A 22,403-nucleotide genomic window follows, 5' to 3' on the forward strand; every position below is an offset into this window, starting at 1 on the left:
CACTAATTATGTCCATGCCATTCAATCCAGAGAAAACTTTTTCAGATCTTTTATTTGATCTTTCAGAAGCATTCAGTAAACTTGCCTACTCTGTTCATCTTAAAATATTCTCTTCCCTTACTCTGTAAATCTATTTGGCCATCCCTAGTCTCCTTCATTTTGTTTTCTCATTCTTTTCCTAAATAATTGTTAACTAATGGAGTTCTTCAAGATTCTGCCATAGTTTTTTGTCTCATTCTACACTCATTTCCATGGCTTCAATTATATCTTCATACTTATCATCTATATGCCCAGCATTCTCAGATTTCCACACTTATCTATAGACTTGTGTGTCAATTATAATTATTAAATCCATTCATTCAGTCAGTCATTCAACACATACTAAGCACTTTTCATGTCCCAGGAATCGTTCTATGTGCTGAGAATGTACAGTGAACAAACACAAAACTTCCTGCCTTCAGAGAGCTTGTATTCTATTGAGGGAGATGCTAAGGAGACACAACTAAGGATAAACAAGTAAGATATACAGTATATTAGAGAGTTAGGAGTTCTCAGGAGAAAAATAAGTTAGGAAAGATGGGAAAAAAAGGTTGATGACGAAAGGTAGATAGCAGCCAAATAAGGTATCCCTGATAAGGTAACATTTAAGAGAAGAACTGAAGACTGAAAGGAAACAAATCATGCCAATATCTAGGGACAGAGGGAACAGCCAATGCACAGGACTATTTTTCCTTCTTATTCTCCTTTTTTCCTGTGTTCTGTGCAACTTTTTTTTATGGTTTCCCTCCTCATTGTCTTATTGAATTTTCAGCCATGTACAATAACTATTCACTGCCTAGCATTTTTTTTTAAATTTCTTCCTCCTTTTCTTGTTTGCTTTGCAATAGTGATAAATATTATTTATTTTATTATTTAACTTAGCAGTGTCTTGTCTTCATGGAAACAGATCCCCTTTTAATTTCTTTTAGAAGTAAGCAGGATATAAGTGATAAAAAACAAAATAAATCAAATTAAAATACATCAATACATCAATTGAGCTTTTACTTTTTAAAGGGCACTATGCCTAATAGAAAAAGAGATGCAAAGAAGCCAGATTGTAGTGGGTTGAGGTATGACTGGGAGGTAAAGACATGGAGTCACATTGTTTAAAGTACATATTCCAAAAGCTTGGCAGTGAAACGCCTTCCAGATAAATTTGTAGTTGGACACAGCACAATTCTGACAGTTGGCTCTTAGTCTATTCTTTCAGGTTTTTAAAACTATTCAATTATGAACATAGCCTTAATTAAGACAAATTTTTCTTCTGCCTGAATACGAACTGCCAAGATGTCAGAGGGCAAGACTAAAAGTTTCTGTCTAAACTCCTCTTATAGTCTCCACATTTGCAGACTGTACAATGCACTGTGCTACCAGGAACCAATTAGCATGTTCTCACACAGGTTCAGGGCCATCTCCGCTCCAGTAAGAACTTTGGACTGATTCAAGAAATATACAAGAAACCACTGAGTCAGAAGCAATTTCAACTACTCAATGAACCATTTGTCCTTTGGGTGTCCCAGATATATTCCTCAGATATTTCTATTAGCAAGGCTCCTGGCTATATCTTTTCAAGACTCACTGCCTGGGACCTTGACTTTGGGGATCTTATTCTCCTTAGTGTATATGTCCAAGCTCTCCTACTGATCCTTCTTGTCTTGGCTGACCTTTCTGAAACCCAGACCTTTGACTATTAAAAAATATAAATGTTTTAAATTTATACCAATTTATATAATGAACATATTTTTCCAGAGTATAGCCCTGAAATGATTTCAGATTATTTTTCAAAAGTTCTACTGGATTCTATATCAGTGTTTTTTGTTATGGTGGTGGTGGTGGTTGTGTAATTTATACCCTCAGGAACATTTTTTCCTTAAACTAAACCAAACTGTCTCATCAAGACACAGTCAAGTAAATAGACATCTGCAAAAAGTTGATACAGGCAAAAGCAGCATTTCAATGCTTCCAAGTTTTGTCCTTACATGTCTTCAACATACAAGTTTATTAATCTTTTCAAATAAACACATTTTCTGAAACTGAAGGGATGAAATTATTACAATAAAAGCAAATTAAATATATTAAATGCTGTATAATTATCTCATTTATATGGCTAAGATTATTAGCTTATATATGATGTCTTTAAAATAACTCCCATTTGCAGTTACATTTCAAACTGCAGATTTGACACACCAGCCAGGAGGAATGCCACAATTCCCGCTGTGCTAAACTTACTGAAACAAATAGAAAAAACGCTTTATTGTGTTTTGTTCCTGTTTTACTATTTTGTAATTGGACTACCCTAAGAAATACTCCTTTAAACTCATAACCTTGTCTCATGCTCTTTCTCTATATACAACATAAGGATTTCTGAATTATTATTTTATATTCAGGATAAAAATAATATCAAAAACATTCTAAAAGACATTAATTGAAAAGGTGCTTTAGAACCACTTATAGTGGCAATTGCTCCTAACAACATGATTGAATGTATTTTTTGGCAATGGAAACATGGGCACAAATACTTATATCCAAATACCTACAAAAGGTGACTACACAAAAATAGAGAGATGAGAAGAATTCCAAAGAACACGTCTTCAAGTTTTTCAAAAATGATTAACAGCATATATCTTACTATTCAAAGATTACAGAGTTGTTGGAGTTTTTTTCCTTTTGATTATTTTTTCTTCTTCTTCTTCTTTTTTTCTTCTTCTCCCCAAAGTTCCCCCAGTACATAGTTGTATATTCTGGTTGTAGGTCCTTCCGGTTGTGCTATGTGGGACACCGCCTTAGCATGGCTTGATGAGCGGTGCCCCGTCTGTGCCGAGGATGTGAACCAGCAATCTCCTGGGTGGCCGCAGCAGAGTGCATAAACTTAACCACTCGGCCATGGGGCCGGCCCCTCCTTTTGATTATTAAATAAAATACAGCTGAAAAGCAAAGTCTTTCTGTATACAAAGTCTTGAAATTTACATGTGGAGACTGTCATTTAGGATTTGTATTTCATGATGCTTACACAGTGTCATGTGCATCATGGTTAATTTTGTCAAAATAAATAACTTTATGATAGCGCTAATATCTTCCCTGAAGAATAAAAAGTGATCTTTAGAAAGTACTTGATAACTCCACCACATCTCTCCCTGAAGTCCACATATTAAGACCACCTTTAAAGTGAAAATAAATTTTAATAAAGTTATCTTGTCACTGAAATATTAAAGTTCATTTAAATAGTTTTTAAGCTGATGTAGCTTTATGAACAACTGTGCTAAATAGTAATGAAATTTCATTTCTAGTGAGTAAAGTCTTATCACATTCTATTTAGAAAAAAACAAAACTGCTAATATGTTAAATTTTATTTTTCTTAACCTAATTCTTGTTTAATGCAGACATCTCTGAGGGAAAAAAAAAGGGCGTATATGATGGGATATATAACATCCAATTTGGAGCTTTATGTAAATAACACCTGTTCCTTAAGTACCAGCAGCATTAACTGAGGATCAGAATATAAAGATACCAAAAGATTTTATTCCACATAGAAACACATACAGAGGTTCTTCAGGAATAGACACACTTGTGAATATAACAGCAACAAAAAACAGAAAGGAACTAAACATAATTTTGCAAATTACATCGTATGGTGTGATGTCCTAAAACTCTATCCTAAAACTCACTATTTGTGAGGTTGCAGTGATTTTAACATGTTATGTAAATTCACTAAGAAAAATAAATAATGCATTTATTTCATAAAACTTTAATTAGACACATCCTACAATGTATCTTTGACATTATCTCTCCCTAGATATCTCATTGATATTTATCTTCCAACACCAAAGTGTAAATCATTTGATTGTGTTCACCCAGGTGTAGCATACTCAGTGATACAGAACACTCTCCTGAGAAAAGAAATGGGAATTAAAGAAATTAGAAGAAAACAGGTTGCATAGTCTAGTTGTAAAAATAGACACTTTAGGAAAGGTAAGTGTTTAAGTGGTCATAAAAAAGGCTCAATTAAAACTAATTTAGCTTTGTATCTTAGAATTTGTAAACCTACACTTCTGAGCATTGAACTGAGTTGACAGGACCAAGTTACCCTTAATTGTTACTTGTTTAACTCAATCAATTAATAACTAATAAAAATTAATTAATTAATTAATAAAGTAGTGAATTATTTCTTTTACATGTGAGATAATATGAACATATACTATTTTAGTTGTGAAAAAAGATAAATACTAATTTGACACAAAATATTTTGTTAAAATAAGCAATGACCCACCTTTATTTTGATTCATTTAAATTAAATATAAATGAAAAAATAAGGCTCAAAGAGGTTAAGGAGCTTACCAACAATTACAGTCAGTCCTAGTGACAGAGCCAAAATTAGAACCCTGGGAATATGGAAAGGTAAAGCAAATAAATTTTGGTTCAGAGCAGTTGAGTTTGAGGTTCCTAAAGAATACTGACATGTCAAACATTCAGAACTATGGATCTGGGGTTCAAGGGGGTGATGTCACACATAATACAGACTTAGGAGACATTAATATACAGTCTGGGAATAAAGACAAAAGAAGTAGATGAGATCACCAAAGGCATGAACGCATAAAGAGGACCAGAGATGAAAGCATCTTATAACGCCTATATTTCAGAGAGAAAAAGGAAGGGAAAAAAAGACAGTGGATTAAATATTCTTCTTAAAATGAATAAAAAAAGATAAATTATAAAAAAAACACGAGATTTGTTTTTCTTTACATTTATAATGACATATAATTGCTTATAGTCAACCAGTACATAACTGTGATTACCAAAACAATGTGTTAAGGTACAGAGGAACTTCAACTTCTAGGCAAAAGTAGGTCACAGGAGGTCAATTAATGTTCCCATTGCTAAAACCTAGAAAAAGTTAGGTAAAGCACAAACATTGCATTTTTAGAGGCATCAGAGATCTGAGAAAGAAAGGAAAATTACACAAACTAAAGTTCCTAAGAGGAGAGAATGTTCTCAAGATGAGCTGAGGAGAAATCAGCAAAACTATTTTAGTGATCTTTGGCATTGGGGAAGAGGTGTTATAATTGGAAAATTAAGAGGACCAACACATGTCTGCTTCCCTACTGGACATATGCAGAATTCTAGTGGTGTGTGGGAGGCTAAAGAGTGAGGCTAAAAGAGCCTGAAAGACAGACAGAAAAAGCGTGTGTGTATGTGGCATGGGGGGACATGAAATGAAAATTATTAGAACGAAAAGGAGAAAACTGACAAGTCTCAAATCATACTTGAAGATTTTAACAACCCTCTCTCAGAAAAAATAAATATTTAAATAAATAAAAATCAGCAAGAATATTGAAGATCTAGATAACACTATCAACCACATCTAACTGACATTTATAGGACACTATACCCAAAAATTGCAGAATAAATATTCTTGTCAAGTCCACATGAAACTCATCAAAAATAAACCATATGCTGAGAAAAAATCAACTTTCAAAAGATTAAAATCTTACAGATTTTATTTTACAGCCAGAACAGAAATGAACTAGAAGTCAATAACAATAAAATGTAGAGGAGCTCCATCAACAATATCAGAGTTGTAGTTGTTCCACATTCTCACCAAAATGTGGTTTGTGTCAATCTACTTAATATCCTCCTCCCATCATACACACACAGACCCCTTAACACCAACATTCCATATCAGAGTGCTACATTTCTTACATTGATGAACCAACACTGGCACATCATTATCCTTAAACTCCACAGTTTACATGAGTCACTCTTGGTGTTTTACATTCTACAGGTTTTGACAAACATATAATGACATGTATCCACAATTATAGCATCATAAAGAACAGTTTCTGTGCCCTAAAATCTCCTGTGCTCCATCTACTCACACCTCCCTCCCAAACCCCTGGAAAGCCCAGATTTTTTACTGTCTCTGTAGTTTTGCCTTTTCACGAACATCATATAGTTGGAATCATACAGAATGTAGCCTTTTCAAACTGGCTTCTCTAGTTTAACAATATGTATTTAATAATAGGCATTTAAAGTTTCCTCTACATCTTTGCGTGGCTTGATAGCTCACTTCTTTTTAGCACAGAGTAATATTCAACTGCCTGGATGTACCACAGTTTGTTTGTCTACTGAAGGACATCTTGGTTGCTTCCAACTTTTGCAATTATGAATAAAGCTACAATAAACATCCATGTGCAGGTATTTGTGTGAGCATAAGTTTTCAATTCATTTGGGTAAATATCAAGAAGTGCGATTGCTGGATCACATGGTAAAAGTATGTTTAGTTTTGTAGGAAACTGCCAAACTGTCTTCCAAAGTAGCTGTACCATTTGGCGCTCTCATCAGCAATAAATGGGAGTTCCCTTTGTTCCACATCCTTGCCAACATTTGGTGTCAGTGTTTCAGATTTCTCCCATTCCAACAGGTGTAGAGTAGTATCTCGTTTTAAATTGCAATCCTCTAATGATATATGACATTGAGCATCTTTTCACAGACTTATTTTTATCAGTCTATCTTCTTTGGTGATGTGTTTATGTCCAGATCCTTTGTTTGTTTGTTTGTTTGTTTTGCTGAGGAAGATGTGCCCTGAGCTAACACCTATGCCAATCTTCCTCTATTTTGTATGTGGGTTGCTGCCGACAAGTGGTGTAGGTCCATGTCCAGAAACTGAACCCAGGTTGCCAAAGCAGAGTGAGCTGAACTTAACCACTAGGTCATGGGGCCAGCCCCTCCTTTGCCATTTTTCAATTGAGTTGTTTATTTCCTTATTACTGAGTTTTAAGAGTTCACTGTATATTTTGGATAACAGTCCTTTACCAGATACATGTTTTGCAAATATTTTCTCCCAGTCTGTGGCTTGCCTTCTCGTTATCTTGATATTATCCTTCTCAGAGCAGAAGCTTTTCACTTTAATGAAGTCCAGATTATCAATCTTTTCTTCACACCTTGGTTTTATACCTAAAAATCATCACCAATCCAAGATCATCTAGTTTTTCTCCCACGTTATCTTCTAGGAATTTTCTAGTTTTGCATTTTACATTTAAGTCTATGATCCATTTTGAGCTCATTTTTGTGAAGAGTGTAAGGTTTGTGTTTAGATTCACTTTTTTGCATGTGGATGTCCAGTTGTTCCGGCACTATTTGTTGAAAAAGATTATCCCTTCTCCATTGTATTATCTTTGCTCCTTTGTGAAATATCAGTTGACTATATTTGCGTGGGTCATTTCTGAGCTCTCTGTTCTGTTCTATCGATCTATTTGTCTATTACTTCGCCAAAATCACACCGTCTTGATTACTATAGCTTTAAAGCATATCTTGAAGTTAGGTAGTGTCAGTCCTTTGACTCTGTTCTTCTGCTTCAACATGGTATTGGCTATTCTGGGTCTTTTACCTCTCCATATAAACTTTAGCATCATTTTATTGACATCCACAAAATCACTTGCTGCTATTTTCATTGGGATTGTGTTGAATCTAAAGATCAAGTTGGGAAGAAATTACATCTCTAATCTAACAAATTAATATGATCATTCTGGCTGCTGTGTGGAGGGAGAAGAGACTTTACAAAGACCAATTGGCACTGTAGTCCGTAACCTTGGCTGCATTCTGGAATCACCTGGGATGTCTTAAAAATATTGATGCTAACTACAGCCTTCCCAACACACACACACACACACACACACACACACACACACACACACAATTCTCACTTAAGTGCTCCGGAGTTTGGTTTAGGTACTGGGACTTTTCTAACTCCCTTCCTCCCCAAAATGATTCCAATGTGAATCCAAGGTTCAGAACTACTGAGTTTGAACATTCTGGATATATTTTTAAAGAAGAGTCAATATATTTTCTGATGTACTCTGATGGAATGTAGAGTATGAGAAAAAAGAAAAAATAAAGAAGAAGAGTCAAGAAGGACCCAAGTTTCGGGTTAGGCTAACTTCTGTTGAACTACAAGGTGAGTCAGCACTGACAAGGAAGGCTCAGGTGGCTGAGGTTCCTTCCACGTACACATTCCCAAAGAACTGTGTGCCACAATGGCCTTCCATTCATGCCTTGCCCTCTTTTTTTGTTTACCCTTTAGCCTCCTAGTGTTCTTTAGATCTCAGCTTAAGAAACTCCTTTGGGGAATTTCATACTTGTCAAATCATACTATAATTTAGTAATACTTCCTCTTAGCGATACTTCCTCTCCTTTGGAGAACTGCCTTAGTTATAATTTTATATACATTTGTATGGTTATTTGATAAATGCCCACCTCCCCTCCTATTAGACTATGAGGATAAAGCTCATGAAAATTCGCTCATAATTGTATCTCCAGTGCCTACTTGTGCTTTGCATATTTAACAACTCAATAAATATGTGAAAGAATGAGTCATGTATAAGAGTAGCTATCTCCAGAAACTTTGAATGCCACCGTGTTTTCAGTGACTTTACTATTAGACATAAACACTATTAATGTTTGCAAATACAAACATTGCTCTAGACAATAAACATTTTAATGTAATAACTAAGCCCTCTTTCTTAATAAAATCCTCTAAAATGTCATAGATGAGATCTGAGACTTGCAATATAAAACATAACCCTTACTAAAATTCAATTAATTGTACCATCAATCAGTATTTTTAATTATACTCCAATATACATATAAATTTTAAAACTTCTATTGGAACACATAACCATGTTGCAAATATATATGTAACTTTTCCTAAATTATAATCTCCAAATTGTAGATTGAAATTCAAAGTTTATGTAAAGGCACACTGTAATTGTTTCTACAGATAGCCCTTTATAAACCCTAATACCATTTAATTACCAATCACAGATAAGAAGCCTAAAGTCACTAACGGAAATAAATTAATGAAAAACCACAAATAAAAATCTGATAAGCACATATTTCAAGAATACCAATCAAGATCAGAAAAACACTAAGTACAACCTGAAATTTTAAAAACCAATACAATGGAATCATCCCTTTCCGATGGTACTTTCTTTGTTTCCTCGTCAATTACACCCTAACTGTGACTGTTTCTAGGTTTTCAGCTTTATCCAGTGCTCCTCACCAGTGGTTTTGTTTTCATCTTCTCTCATGCTTTTAAAATTAATAAATTCATGCTAATGACTTACAAAGTTTTATGTATATCACTGGCTTCCATCTAAACACTTCCAAAAAAGCTAGCTCTTTCACCAGCAAATCCACCCCTGGGCGCTATGCTTTGAAAGTAGAGACTGAGGGCTCCTCACCCTTCCACTCTGGCACCCAACCTTGTGCTTGATATTTGGTAGGCTCCATAATTGAACTGCAGTCAACAATCAAGAACAAAAAAGGTTTGCCTACTTTTGTTGTAAACACATATGGAAACTACAATCGTTTTCTGAAGCTTTGAAGTTAAACCTGGAATGTAAAAAATACTCAATTTGAATTATGCTACAATAAAGATATGAGTGTGTATGTGTGTATTATATATGCTCTGTGTGTGTATGTTTAATATTTATATATTTTCAAACAACAAAGGTATTTTTTCCAAAGTGCATTTGAAAAACTGAGCACCCTAACAGTAACACAATAGTCTGGATTTAGCCAAGTCCAATTAATATCATGTTACATACTTACGAGGCTATAGAATACAAAACTTAGTTTAAGGAGATTTATTTGTGGCCCTTTATGGACTGTTTGTTAATTTGTTTAAATATACTATTTTTATGTATCATCATATTTAAAATGTATTTGTTGTTATATACAAGCAGATAGAATAATAGAGGCATGCAACAATTTATATATGTCTAGAAAATTTCAGTTTGCTCATATAGTTATAGGTGGCGAATAGTATTTATTAGTATTGATATAGTCAAGATATCCTTCTGGAATAAACATATGATCTACAGAAATATGTGTGACAAAAATATTTGTCATGAGGCTTAAAAACAGGCAGATAATTTGCTGGAAGTACTGAAAGAACAATCAATTCTCTAAAAATTGCAGATGAGCAGAATAATCCTAAATAAATATGAATTGCAGGACAAGTCTTGTATTAATATCAAATAACAATAGACTTTCATTTTAATGGAATGACCAAACTCAAGGAATGATTCTCAGGCTTCAATTAATGGTAGTGACTGGCTCAAACTGGCTATCTAATGCTTTTTAAATTATTTAACATATTTTATTTATACACAATCATTTAACTATAATTATGTGTCAAAACTAGTAATTTTTTCTTTACAGTGAAAAAAAATTCTTATCCTTGTTTCAGTATTAAAAAGAAAAATATCTGATTCCCCAAAGAGCTTTTTCATCCAAACTGTTTAAATTTCAACACAATTCTTACTTGTGGGTGGGAAATGTCTCAAGCAATATTCTCTCACAGAATATAAAATTATAAACAACATCTAAGGGGATGAAGGAAGAAATGAAATATGAAGGAAAAATATGACAATGACAAATATAATACCGGTAAGTAATTTAACCTTATTGTAAATCATTTTTCTTCCCCATCTAAAAGAAAAGATTACTCTAAACTCTCCTGAAAGATACAGGAAGATACTAGCAGAATAAGTGGTTTGTAAACATAGCTCAGATAGCAACTAAAAGTATTACTTCTGTGGTCCAATGACAAACACCCATTTCCACAAAAATGTGATCAAAGTTTATGTATGGAAGGTTTCTAAATAAAATGACTACTATTATTTTTTCTACTTACCAGCCAAAGTAACTGCCCTTAAAATGAGAGAGAGCTACAGGGTTAAAAGTTAGGAAATGTACTAAATTAAACTCAATTTCTTAGGCTCCTTGGAAGACATCAGGAAGCTAAACTTTAAATGTCAGGACCATTTTTAAAAAGAGTTCAGACTATCCATATGGCATCTCATTTAATCCTAAGAAAAACTTCTTCGTGGACTAGACAAAAAATATTTATTCATTATCCACTGGATTCTTAAACATTTATTAATTAAATTTTTGAAAGGGAGTCAATTCCTTAGTCCCACGGGTATAAAACTTTATAAAAGAATTAAAATAATGGACCACAGAACACATCACAATCAATTTTTCCAATTACTATCAGATATCATGTACGCACCTTAGTAGATGCCATGATTATTCATTCATTTGTAAGCAAAACTGATAAACTAAAATATCACAATGTTCTATTTTTATAGATACCACATTGTGGTAAACTAGGGTGAAAGTGAAGAGTAACATTATACTGTTTCATAATGTAGATGGTTCTTCAGTCGCTAGTCCACATTTTAACTCTATAAACCATAAATGTAACAAATTACTGCTAATTGATTAGGTGGCATTGATATCAATTCCTCATGTTGGTTGCACACTGATGATTTTACAATTGCAGTTGGTGATTTAATTCTTAATCATGCTTTTTTATTTAAATGAGTAATCTAGGAAATACAACTTATTCAATTTCAAAGAACAACCAAGAAACTGAAAGCTACATCTCAGTAATTGTTCTACAGTCATTTTTATTAATAAAATTGGAAGAGCTTCACAGTATTTTTCACTAATTATATACCAAAGACAATCACAAATTCACAATATATTTACCAAACAATTCTTTGAAATTTATTTTAACTGATTTATGTCAAATTTATGATTTTTGCTCTTAACTGGGGGTCAGTAAACTATGACTCAAGAGACAAATCCACCTGGCCACCTCTTTCGATAAATAAAATTTTATTAGAACATAGGCACAGCAATGCAGCCACACCCATTAGGTCACATATTATCCATGTGGCTGCTCTTGTACTATATCAGCATGAATGAATAATTGCAAACAGAGACCATATAACCCAGAAAGCTGAAAACACTATCTGGACTTTCACATTAAATGTTTGCTTACTTCTGCTTTAGACTATCAAACTACCATGCTTTGTCAACGGAAGCAACGAATTCAGAGAAAGTAAATCTAACTTACTAGCTATCTTCACCGATTGTCAGAATGGGACATTTTTTTCCCCAAGAAATAAACACAAACACTCTCAACGGACGGAATTTAGTGTACATCATAATAACCTATAGACATACTAGATAAGAAAAGGTATAATTTTCTGTTAACTGTAATGTGCTAGTATAGGAGAAATATTAGAACTAAATTGCACTGTCTATCTTCTAGAGGAGAAGACTATAACAGAAAAAACAGTATCAGCTATTATCTTATAGTATTTGTGGAATGAACCCAAATTAATTGGAATGGGCAATAACAAAAACGCCAATGCACTTATAAACAATAATGTATTATCTACAAACCTATTCTATTATTCTTCTTAAGTTGTAGAAAATGCCAAATATAATTACGAAATACGGATTCAAAACATGTAAACCACTAATTTTCCACTTGTAAAAGCCTGATTAAAAAAGCAATTTACTTTATGGTTTACTTAAGCTTTGCAACTACATTAAAATATGATAGTATATACACAACAGCTTGTTAACAAGATTATCATAACATTAAAATCATAATGTGGCACTTCAATTATGGATACTTAAAATTAAAGCTAATCCTCACAGTACCAATTTTTATCTCCTAAATAATTTTAGCTATTAGCTGCTCATTCAAAGTCTGTATCTAAGATGATAAGCATCGCAGACGGAGCCTTAGCTCGGCACTTTTCTTTGATGGCAAAACAAAAGCTGTATCCTTTTCCTTCCAGTCTTTAATACACAATCTTTTGCTATTGAGGGAAAAATGCATTTTTTTTTACCTTGGCTAAATGCTATTTATTTATGTTGTTGCCCATGTTGTTGTTTTAAATAGAAACATGCTATCTATCGACCATACATATTTTCTTTTCTGGTTTTATCATTCTAAATGTATCAAGTTGTCATCAAATGGCAGTTACAACATTAATTTCATTTTTTTCTACACATATTGCTTTTAAATAAACATTGTCTAGCACATAGTAGGCACCAGGTTAAACAAACCAATGCTTAGATGAATGAATATCATAAAGCATTTTACAAATATTTAACTGAATTAACCTATGCCTGATTTCATCTGTGCTGCTGTTTTACAAAATTTGTAATCGGTAAGTATGTAATCAATATTTCTCACATTCAAGTTCAAAGTAGAGAAAAAGATTGTAAATATACAATTCCAAATTCATACATGCCAACTGCTACCAAATCCATAAATAATCCGGAAGTATTAATGCTATGGATATATTTGGTTTTAAAACATTAGTGAGAATTAATATGAGACTTTTCCTTTATTCCCCATAAATGGTGAAAAATTAAATTATCTTTGGCCCATCTGAAACCGAATGTCAAATCTTGCTTGCACTCATTCCTGGAGTGAATGAAAGTAACATTCCTAATTTATATGGTAAATAGATGATACCAAATGTGTGTGTGTGTGTGTTGGCGCACATAAGTGTATGTAAAATGTGTGTATACATATCCACACACATATTCATATTACACAAGTTACATCAACTTAAATAGAATATATAATCAAATGCAATTAATTGCACATATTTTTACGTAATTAACCATTTTCCTAATGTCTAACCTATATTTTCTAAGCTGCATTCCAATGATGTTTATCAGAGTAGCTGCAACTTCATTATCTAGAAAAAATGATGGCTTGCTTTTGTCTTTAGATTTCACAAAATCCTAAAGATATGAGGCCTGGTTGCCCTATTCCTGCGTTAGACGGCATAAACCAAATCCAGGAAGCTACTGTGGGCATGGTGGAATATGTGTCTCTCTATAACAGAAATGATAAAAACAAATGTTTTCCTCTGCTTAGAAGAAAAGATGATACTCTCGTAATTTGCTGGTTTGGGTGTAGGAGGCTTTCAAGAGATTCCTACTGATCCATTTAGTGAAAGAATACTTGGAGAAATATAACTATGACAGGAGCAAGAAATTTGACTAAAATAGAAAGCCAACACACTGTTTCTGAGTCTAATTTCACAGGTCAAACTTCTCATGAAGTTATAAAACACACACAAACACACACATACATGGGCATTTAGGATTATAAAAATAATTTGTTTTTGAAAATAAAAAATATGTTACAAATGTTAAATCATTTGTAATCATTGCTATCATTATATCAGATATTCAGGATTTTTAAAAAATTGTATTTACTTTTCATATTATTAAACAACCTGCTGACTTCACTAGAACTAAGTATTTTGTTAATACTTTCTTGTTTTATTTATTTTATTTTTTTTCAACATCACTTTAAATTTTCTCACAACCTATATTCATTTTCTAAACTACCTATTCATTAACTAGTCAGAAATATTTAGGTCGCCTCCAGCTCCCCCACCCCCTCTTTTTCACTGTTATAAAAGAATTTCGTTGAACCTCCTTGTACATAAATCTTTGTAATCCTAATGGGTATGTGTGAGAAGCAAAGGGACCTCCAAATTCCATATGCTGTCATGCTGCCAGATTTGCTTGACTGGGAGGGGCAGATTTAAATAGAGATAGAAATCTAGAGATCCATAGTACATATATACATATATAAACATACATTTACACACACATAATATATGCACACACACAGACACATACAACTTTATCTACAAGAATAAGATTAAGTAGGATTATGATAATATTCTTACCTTCAAGTCTTATCAGATGGATGAAATTACCCAGCGACAGTCTTTTACTCCAATTCATGTAGAAGAACCAGTTTAAGAAATAGCAATGTAGTTTAACCATTTTGCTTAGCAAGGGATGCAAGACTCATATAAGTAAAACAATAAAACAATAAGCAACTAAAACAATATCTAGGTACCAGGAGTAACACAGCCCAGTACCACCAGATATTAACATAGGAGTGAAATTAAAGATGTACCTTTTAGTCTAATACATCTAGAAGGGAAAAACTGAAAAATACATCTTTTAAATCTACATGAAAAGTTTAGATTGCTATTTATATTCCTTCTGCCTCTCAAAGTCTATGAGTCTAAAGTAAAGAAACAAGCACATTAAAGCAATTTTAACCTTTTGACTTAATATTTAGAATGTGCTGTTTCTCTTAAAGCTATTTTCCAAGTTTACATAGTTACACTTTAATTTTTAACTCTGTATTAATGGCGGGGTTTATGGCACACCTATAATTACTATTACAGACACCAGAAAAAAAGCCAGGAACATAAACTGTGCAACTCAACATCACCATCTAGTGACAGAATTCCTAACACGTGACAAAACCAAGCAAACTGGAAGAATAGATTTCAGAGACATTATGTGCTGGTAGTTCATCTCTACAATAATAATCTAAATGTAACAGCCCTCAGGGAATAGGCTAGGCTCTGCAAATAAAATATTAACCCCTAACTGGCAATGTTTGTACTCCAAAAATGTAATTTATATTCTCATCAGAGAGGTATATCCACATATCTAAGCAATCTATAATTTTGTGTATTTTCACTGTCAAAAAGCTTCGTACAGTATTTTTACTATTTTTTCTTAATTAACTATATTCTATATGTATCTTTCCTTTTCCAGGATTTGCCACTGCCTTTTCTCAAGTTATTCAATTCAAATACCTTCCAATTTCTTATACCTACTATGTGTGGCCCACTGTTGCCTCTGGAACTGAAAAGGAGACAGAGACACAATGTTTAAAATGGTCCCACTTTGCCCCTTGATGTTTAGCATTTATTACAGGGGCCAAGACAGATACAAAATACGATAATACAGAAGTCAAATCACATTGGCATGATAACAGGGTTGAATTGGCAGAGATAAGGAGAAAATATAATGAAAAGAAACTAAGAATTTCATCTGTAAATTCATTATTATAATAGAGATTTAAGCTAGAGTATGCATTTTTTTCTGACCTTAAAATGTTTTTTTCTTATGTCATAATTTTCAGAAATCTTGTACAATATTTCCACAAAGACATGGAACTACAAGGGACTCTAAGTTAGATAAGAAACACTCCCTGTGGTATTCTATATTCTAAGACCATACTGAAGTTTTCCAGTCAATTCCATTATGTATGACAGATGTAAATTCTTTGAAATAAGCACTATACACCATTAAAGGAAAATAACATGTATGAACATTTAAACACTTTATATCTTCATTTTATTAATGTTTCATAAAGGATAAAGCATTCTCTCCTACATTATCCTCATTCTTCATAACAACCCTAAGAAGTTTTTAATGCTATTTTACAAAAAAGTAAGACTAAAAAAAGATTCATTTATCTAAAAGCACAGTCGGAGTCTCAAATCTGATGTTTACTTATCCTACTATTCATTTCATAGTTTTTCTTTCCATTTTTTAAATTTCTTACTTCATTATTTTTCTATTCACTCATAATATGTTCCCATTATAGAAAATTTAGGAGAACAGAAAATTATAAGCCTGCAAAAAGTATCTGTAATCCCATCACCTAGACGTAAGAGCTATTTTGCTATGTTTTATTCCTATCTTTTTTTCTCTGCATTCTTTATATTCAGTAGGGATCATATTCCACATGCAATTTTATTTTCTGTTAAAATCTTCATTTAATAAATCTTCAAGCAAAATCTTCATTGCCGTGTTTCCTTAATAGTAGACAATTAGGTTCTATTCAATTTGTTTACTATCATATTCTATAGTTTGAGAAACAGATTCAGATTGTCCATAATTTCTATGTCTTCTGCGTAATATATTTCAGGAAGCTAAATTAATATGAAAAGTGTATGTTTGTTTTAAGGCTCTTATTACTTATTGGTACCTCTTTCCTTAAACGCAGCAGTAATTCCCACTCCTCTTGAGCTCTGAGAATGTGAAAATGGCTCTCTTACCATTCCATCACTAGCACTCAAAAATCTCCTCCCCACCGAATTGCAGTAATGTCAATAACCACGAAATTAGTATTTTTTACGTAATTTATATTTTGTTTGCCGATAGAGTTGAACATTTTCAAGGGTTTCTTAATCATACTTCGCCAATTATCCATTGAGCTCCTAATCTTTTTGAATCTGTTATACACATGGCATTACAGTGCACTTATGTTGTATTTTAATTTTGTGATTTTTTTCATACATAGAGAAGCTTTTTTAATGCAGTCAAAGCTTCCTGATTTCTTCAACTACTTTTTAGCTTACTGTCTTTTCCCCCCTACAAACCTCAAAAAGACAATCACTTCCATACGCTACTGGACTTTGCTGTTTCATTTATTTCATTTACCTTTTTAATATACATGAAATTTCCTTTAGCATGTGTGAGGTGAGAATATAAAGTGTTTTCTTTTTCCAAACAGCAAAACAACTGTCTCTTATACCACCTGCTGAGTGATTCAACATGTCCTGGATGATTTGGGATACTTTACAATAACTTCATAGGACCTTCATAGGATCTATTATCAATTACAACCACTAACTGGTTCTAAGTAATACACAGAAAATCTCATGAATTTCCATGTTTATCTTGAATCTGACCATATTACTAAGTTCTCTTATTAATTCCTAGGGTGCTTTTGTTGTTAATTCTCTTGGGTTTTCTAGATATAAATCATGCTGTTACAGAATAATAGTCACTTTGTCTCCTGCATATCAAATCATACTTGTTAAATTTGGTTTTACATCCATTACTATGTTATGAATTCACCTCTTACTCTCCATTTTCTGGGAGAGTGTGTATGATGTAGATGTGGGATGTGTGTGACTGTGGTTTAGCCTAATTGTCGCCTCTCCATCGATGAGAATTCCATCGTGAGAGGCAGGTGAACGTCACCTTAGTGACACAAAAATATCCCTCCAGGGCAATGCAATGCTGTCCAACCATAGCCACTAACCAAACACAACTCTTTACATTAATTTGGTAAAAAATAAATAAAATTAAACATCCAGTTCTTCAGTCACACTAGCCACAGTTTAAGTGCTCAGTAACTACATGTGGCCAGTGGCTATCACACTGAAGAGCACATACACGGAACGTTTCTCTTATCACAGAAAGTTCTACTGGGCAGCATTGCTCTAGATGTCTCCATGAACAAGAGAACACCGGGAAAGAATGCCACCCACATTTTCCTCTCAAGTACACCATATTATAGTCACAACTGACTCTGGGGGAGGTTATTTAAAATTTTTAAATCCAAAAATATGTTTCTCTCTAACATACATTTTCCTAAGCCCAATATTTTCTTAGGCATCTGGTTAGACTTTCCTTTCTGATTCAATGCATTATTCTTGGAAGTCGCATGCCTTTGTACATCTATAGGTATTAAAATGCTAACAACAACCAACCAGGTACATCAACCCCCAGTGTTTTTCCTGAAGTGTAGTATTGTACTTCCTCTCTGCCTCTTGCAAATGTGCACATGAGTTTACCATAGCTATCCCAAATTCATCTCTAAACCAAAATCCTCTCCTTTAATCCTCCTCTTTTTTCTCTCTCCCTATATCAACAAATGTATATCCAAACACTCCAAACGAAAACATTTGACTTGCCCTTGATTAGTCTCCTTCTTCTTACCTTTATCAATAATTCACTAAATAGTTACTGAGCACTTACTATATGTTAATACTGTGGTAAGGCTAAGAATACAAAGGGGAGCAAAATAGCAATCCTCCTGCCCTCATGGGATTTATTATCTAGTAGGACACACAAATAAATTGGACTTTATTCTAAAAGCAGAAGAACACTTTAAAAGGTTTTAAACAGGGCAGCACAGATTAAATCAGGTTTATGATTTATTGAGACTATTAAGTCATAACATCTCATCAGGTCTACATTCTAAATATTTCTGTATTCCTCAAACACACTCCCCTCTGTTGACCTCTATACCCTTCTACTTCTATCTTAGTGGGGTTACTGATCTCTCCTGCTCTCTCATTCCTCCACTGCTGCCACTCTGCTGCCCAACCAAACTCTTAAATTATTTTTTCCCATTCTGGGAATGGGCTAAAACTTAATCAAATATCTACTTTATTTAACTAGCACATTCTAGAGTAAGTTGTAGCCACTCGTGCTTTTCACAGAGCCAGCTATATGATCGAGGCTTCTTCACATCTGGGATCAAAGGGAAGCACAGGAGATGTCTAAAATGATTCATGAGGTAGGATACTGACAAAATAACAGGTTTAAGACTGTACAGCAAAGACTGGCCAGGAAGAGGGCCCAGATGAGGTAGAAAAGAAGTGAGCAAGGGCAGATCCTCTTTCTTTTGTTCTAAGCTCATAGAAAAAGCAGAACCTTAATAAATAAGGAGGAATACCTAAACTGGAGAAAGGCCCCAAACACAGCAGCCACAAAAGGTCAATCTTCAGATTTAGTCCAGCTCTGCTCCAGCTTCTTCAGGCTAGACAAGCTTAGGACGAGAGCACCATTGTGGACACCAGGAGCCACCTGAGGTCTGCTGCAGAGGCTAAGCTAATGAGAGAAGAGGATGCTTCCATAACCAAGCTGCCATGCCCGTGGACCAAGAGAACACTACCTTGACTTTTGGGAGAAGGGAAAAGACAAAAGGACTGGGGCTCTGAGTCTTTACATCAAGCATTGACTATTGTACCTATCTCCTCCATGAGACTGTTAGCTCCCTGAGGGCAGGGACTGTGCCTTACTCCTGTCTATAATCCCATTACGTGATATATTACAGAAACCCAATAAATGTTTATTAAATAAATGAATGACTGTATCTATCTCTATATTGTGTCTTTTTCTCCTACTGGAATTCAAAGAGCCGTAATATTATCTTCATAGTGGTCATATTTAATCCTGTAACCCCTTTCCTTAAAAACCACAATGACTCCTTGAAATAATTTAAATTCTTTATCATGGCAAACTAGACTTTATATAACCGGCCTCTAGAATATAGTAACAAACACGTTTCCAGCCAGCCTCCTGAGACCAGCCCCTGTGCTAACTGAGGTTCTTGGCAAATTATTCTTACTTGTCTCCCACTGCTCCCTCTCCCTTCTGTGATTCTGAATTGCTCCCATCATCCCTGCCAACCCCATTCTGCTCCATTTCTACCCAAGGATTCTGGACCTATAAGGAGAAATATTACTGAAGAATTCTGCCTATGTCAGTTTTGTGGGAAAACAGGTATCCAAAAAAGCTTGAAAGAATTCGCCTTACATCAGACCACTGAAATACACCTGGCACCTGCAGGCCTCCATGCCTTGGCTCAATACTATTTCCTCCACCCACAAAACTGGCCATCTTTCACGGCCTAGATCAAATTTTTCATCTCTCCATGGTTTTCTTTGATCCAGACCTCCTTCACTCAAGGCAAAAATTTATCATAGATGAGAGAATAATTCATTTTTGCCCCTTTATGCATTCTCTTCTTACTCTATGAGTCACATGGTATTATAACTTTTTGTTTACACGTTTCCATAATCTCACATGTAAAAGGAGCTCCTGCTGCATTTTCTAAAGGCAAAAAACAAAAACAAAAGTGTCAGGCCCACAGTATACAAAACTGTCAAACGCTTTTAGTTACTAAATTATTTAATTGTGTTTAGTGAATCTAAACATTACCAATAACACGTGTGTGTGTATGATAGCTGCAGCCCATGTAAACAAAGTACATTCTAGAGCCATATAATTAAACGCTGAGTGAAACTGTCTAGACTACTGCTTTATCCGCAGCATGGTGGCACATGGAGTTTGAGCAGTTACTCCACCAGGTAATACTTGTTTTTCTCATTAGCTCATCTCTTCTTTTCTAAAAGCAGAATATCCTGGTATTTTCTAAAATGGCAAATAGTACAAAATTTGGCAGCATTTAATAATCTCTTCATACGCAGTTCTCCCATAATTCAATTTGGTGTTTCCTGATGACAAATTTTCTATACTAATTACATGTCCTTCCCTTGCTCATTATATTGCCCTCACTCACATGCATTTTCATTCACATTCCCCCTTTGCAATTCTTTCTATGTTTTTGGCCTTCAGTTCTTTTATTCAAAGCTTCAGAGCTGGCATTCTCTTTGTCTTCCTGTGTGTCTACACATTTACTTCAAACTGAATAGACACAAAAATAAGGAGAATAATTGTACTTTTCTAAATAAATATTGGTGTGCATGCTTAATATATTCAAAATTATTATAATGGGCATGTACAAAAAATGATGTGCTCAATTTATAACTGTGGTAGTTTTAGATGGAGGAGAAAGATTATAGTAAAAAACAGGAGTTCATTCACAATTTCTGCATTGGCCTTTTCCACAATATATTTTACACCTTATTTTTAATTTACTACTATTTTCAATAACTTCAACTTTCTGAGAAGGTCTGATTGCATTTTCTATAAATAAAAATTCTCTGTGTTCTCAGTTTTATTTTTCCCTCTTTTTTATTAGTAAAGACATTAACAATAAAATAGGCTCACTTGCTCCAGCTGGTAATTTCTCAGTACTAGTAATATATTATTCCTCTTTTTGTGACATCATAATCATCTATACAGAAGTACCATGTATCTTTGTGTAGAAGCTACTGTTTCCATTAAATTTAATTACCTCCCCCTGTGGTTTTAAATAGAAGTGGCTTCAAAATGAGGGCAGCTTCTATTAAATTTAATTACTTTCCCCTGCTGCTTGCATGGTAAAAGGGAGCTTCTAAATAAGAGCAGCTTCTAAACTAAAGTATATGGTAACTGCGTGTTAGCAATAACAAAATTGCAGCTAAACTACCTTTCTAGGAAGCCCCATAGGCCTATCCTTTCTCTTATTTTAATTTTTTTAACCTTGATTTAAGATTCTAAATAAATGAGCATTGCTAGAAGATATATTTTAAAAATCAACCTGGGTTTCCTAGGCTAAATAAAGGTAAATACACTATTTCTGTAAAGACATATTGGAAATTATCCCACACGAAGGTTCGAGCTCAGAACTCTTAAGATTAATATCATTTGTTGTTGTTTTCCAACTTTAAGGATGATGGGTTTATTCCTCACACATTTTTAATGTCTAGTAGGAAGCCTTCCTTGATTCTGTTCAGATGGATTTCAAGACTCTTTCCTAAAAGTTATTAAAAAGGCATCAAGTTTGGGGGCATGTCAGAGAAATATCCAGAAATAGTAATTTTAAAAAGTGAAAAAAGAAAAAACCATCAGGCTCATTATAAAGTACTATGTTTGAAAGAAAGTTAATCTATATACTTTGTAATAGTGTGAAAATGTAAATCAGTTTAAAAATACTACAATATAAATCTATAAAATCTAATAGAATATGAAATTTTAAGTACCTCTTTTTTAATTAAATATTAATTAGGAGAAAATACTACTGAGTTAAACCACCATTGTACTGTTTATTTGTTATATACAGGCAGAATTTAGATGAACAATATTTCCATTCACTCAGACAGTTTAGTATAAATATAAAACAAGACACCCCTTAAGCATTTTAAGTAACAAATTAAACATTTACATTTTTTACTGTGCACTGAGGCTTAACA

At 33.7% G+C, this 22,403-nt stretch overlaps 1 protein-coding gene across 1 annotated transcript in view; it reads right to left on the reverse strand.

Moving 5' to 3' along the window:
- The window catches only part of DPYD (dihydropyrimidine dehydrogenase), a 768,359-nt gene that overhangs the window by 642,528 nt on the left and 103,428 nt on the right, over positions 1-22,403 (reverse strand). The window lies entirely within an intron of this gene.

Source organism: Equus asinus, chromosome 16 (genome assembly GCF_041296235.1).
Source record: "Equus asinus isolate D_3611 breed Donkey chromosome 16, EquAss-T2T_v2, whole genome shotgun sequence".
Classification (NCBI taxonomy): domain Eukaryota; kingdom Metazoa; phylum Chordata; class Mammalia; order Perissodactyla; family Equidae; genus Equus; species Equus asinus.